Source organism: Carcharhinus amblyrhynchos, chromosome 9 (assembly GCF_965287045.1).
Source record: "Carcharhinus amblyrhynchos chromosome 9, sCarAmb.v2.hapA, whole genome shotgun sequence".
NCBI lineage: Eukaryota > Metazoa > Chordata > Chondrichthyes > Carcharhiniformes > Carcharhinidae > Carcharhinus > Carcharhinus amblyrhynchos.
In genome coordinates, this window is record NC_137332.1 from 1,653,623 (window position 1) to 1,657,267 (window position 3,645).

Genomic DNA, 3,645 nt, shown 5'->3' on the forward strand with positions numbered 1-3,645 from the left:
TGAGAAGTCTGAAATGACACAGTTACACTGAGTTTCCGTCAGTGAGTAAGATCTCAGATTTCCTTCCAATGGTCAAGTTTCATCACTCACAGGAAAGGGAATCTTTTCTTTAACATTCTCCGTATGTCCAACATTGACTTTTCTCTCCTCTGTGACCGTTAGAATCCCAAGTTCGGCAAAAGTCTCATTTTATAATTGTAATGTGATATAATGAGACTGTAACAGAAACACAGAATGAGGTTACACAGTAGGAAACCATTGACCTTCAATCTGTGTCCCTCTGGTTACCCACCCTCCTGTCTCTGGAAACACTTTCTCCTGATTTACTCTCTCTATAATAATTATAAATCACTGGTTAGACCCCAGCTGGAGAATAGAGTCCACTTCTGGGCTCCGCACTTTAGGAGGGATGTCAGGACCTTGGAGAGCGTGCAGAGGAGATTTGCTAGAATGTTCCCAGGGATGAGGGACCTCAGTGAATGTGGAGAGACTGGAGAAGCTGGGATTGTTATTCTGGGAGCAGAGAAGGTTAAGAGGAGATTTAATAGAGGAGCTCAAAATCAGGAAGAGTTTTGATGGAGTAAATCAGGAGAAAGTGTTTGCAGTGACAGGAGGGTGGGTAACCAGAGGGACACAGATCGAAGAGAATCGGGAAAAGAACCAGAGGGGGAGATGAGGGGAATTTATTTGACACAGTGAGTTGTTGTGATCTGGAATGTGCTGCCTGAAAGGCCGGTGGAAGCAGATTCAATAATAACTTTCAAAAGGCAATCAGAGAAATAGCTCAGAACATTGTGCAAGTCTCCAGGGAAAGAACAGAATATAGTGCTTATTGTAGAACTCTTCCATAGAGACAACATTGACACAATGGGCTGAATGGCCTCCCTGAATGGCATACAATTGTAATGTAATAGATTTGATGGATAGACAATGGGGTTTGGACAATAATTCTTGAGTTGGTTGCTGGGAATGTACAATGAGTTAAATCCTGTTAACATTGAGCTCTCGACACTGAACAATGTATTAATATCATCGTTTCTCTCAGCAGGTTTTCTCAAATACACAAGTTAGTCTGAAGAATTCAGTTCCTCAGAGACTTGATGGAGAGTTAGGCCTCATCCCCTACCCCCAATGTTGGCTGAAATATTGGATTTGGCAGAGCAGTGTGTAATTGTTTGTTGCTATGGATACAGAAACACAGGTTGTGATATTGTTAAACACTCCCCCGGTTCAATTAGATTCTTTCAATCAAATCAAGGTTCCTTTGAGACAACCTCATTCTTCACTTGTTGATGTGTTTGATGAATGTTGCGGCAAATTGGCTGCTTCTTGTGGGGTTCTCTGTCTATCCATCTCCTCATCCTGGGCTGTTCATGTCCCCAGTATAAACACCCTGTGGATCTGTGGCGTTTATTCACCTCTCATTAACATCTGAGGGGAAAAACACTCGGGTTTGGGGCAGGATGTGTCGAGAAACACTGATTACTGAAGAATCCAAGAACAGCAAACAATCGAGAGATCTCAGTGAGGGGCCGGGGACTGGAGATTGTTCAATCCTCATCTCTGATGCTCAGAGGATTCTGTAAATACAGGAAGCGAGAAAATAAATCTCCCTCAACCCAACACACCAACCACCAGCATCATGACCGAGAACTTTCAACATTAACCTCCGACCTCGCTCACTCTCCCTCACTCTGTCACCCCAGCGTTAACCTCTGACTTCCCTCACTCTGTCACCTCAGCGTTGACCTCTGACCTCCCTCACTCTGTCACCTCAGTGTTGACAGCTTTCCTGGGTTCTGTGGGTGTGATGGGACGGGTTGTTGAAGAACATTGATGATCGATGGTTTTATTGGAAGAGAAACCGAGGATTATTCTAAACTGTAACCAATCACTGCTGGGAGCCGGCTGGAGAATTGGGTGCGATTCTGTTCAGCAGCCTCTAGGGGGGGTGACAATGTCCAGGAAATTCTCTCCCTCCCCCGACCAATCATCAGAGTGATTAGAAAGATCCACAGGCTGATAATCAATCTGATTGGCTGTGTTATAAACAACCCTCCATGGCCACCAGGTCCTGAGATGGATCCAGGATCACGACCCACTGTACCACGGGAGAGAGAGAAGGAAAAAGAGAGAGAGAGAGAGATTGAGAGAGAAAGATAAGAGAAAGACAGAGAGAAGAAGAGAGACAGAAGGAAAGAGAGGAGAGAGAGAGGAGAGAGAAGAGAGAAAGAAAAAAGAGAGAGTGAAGGAGAGGTAGAGAGAAGGAAAAAGAAAGAAGAGAGAGAAAGAAGGAGAGAGACAGAAGGAAAGAGAGGAGAAAGAGAGAGGAGAGAAAGGAGAGAGAGTGAAGGAAAGAGAGAGGAGAGAAAGGAGAGAGAGTGAAGGAAAGAGAGAGAGAAGTAGAGAGAAAGAGGAGAAAGAGAAGGCGAGAGAGAAGGAAAGAAAGAGAAGGAGAGTGAGAGAGACAGGAGAGAGAGTGAAGGGGAGAAAGGAGAGAGAGAGGAGAAAGAAAGAAGAAAGAGAAAGAGAGAGACAAGGAGAGAGAGAGAGAAAAGGAGAAAGAATGAAGGGAGAGAATGAGAGAGACAGAAGGAAATAGAGAAGAAAGAGTGAAGGAGAGAGCGATATAAGGAGAAAGAAAGAGAGGAGAGTGAGAGAAGGATAGAAAGGGAAGGAGAGAGAGAGAGATACAGGACAGGGAGAGGAGAGAGAGCAAAGGAGAAAAAAGAGAAAGATTGAAGAAGAGCAAGAGAAGGAGAAGAGGAGAGAAGGAGAGAGAGAGAGAGGAAAGAGTGAAGGAGAAAGAGGGGAGAAACAAGAGAGTGAGAGAGAAGGAGAAAGAAAGAAGAGAGAGAGAGAGGAGAGAGAAGGAGCGCTCTTTTAATTCCTATCCTGTGGTGTATTGAGTTCCCAATCACAGTGGTTGCTCTGACATTCAGCCTCTTCTCTGAGTGGGAAGCAGAGGGTCCCCAGTCCCTGTTCCAGTGAAAACTCATGATGTGGGTATGCCGGCGTTGGACTGGCGTAAACACAGTAAAAAGTCTGACAACACCAGGTTTTAGTCCAACCTATTTATTTGATAATATACTCACAAGCTTTTGAGGGACACCCTCTTCGTCAGGTGAATGGAGAGTTCTGGCCTCAGACAGAGCATATAAAGCACAGACAGTATAGAGATTACTGATTAGAATGCGAATCTTTACACCTAACCTGCTGTTCAAGACCTGAAGTGGCTGATAATGTGAGTGGAAGGAGCACTGATCACAGTTTAAAGAGATGTGTATTGTCTCCAGACAGTACAGTAAGTGAGGTTTTGCAAACCCAGGCAAGTCACGGAGGTTACAGATAGTGCGACATGAACCCAAGATCCCTGTTGAGACCGTCCTCATGTGTGCGGAACTTGGCTATCAGTCTCTGTTCAGCGACTCTGCGCTGTCATGTGTCATGAAGGCTGCCTTGGAGAATGCTTACCCGAAGGTCAGAGGCTGAATGCCCGTGACCACTGAAGTATTCGCCAACAGGAAGGGAACAGTCTTACCTGGTGACTGTCGAGCGATGTTCATTCATCCGTTGTCGTAGCGGATGACACATGACAGCGCAGAGTCGCTGAACAGAGACTGATAGCCAAGTTCCGCACACATG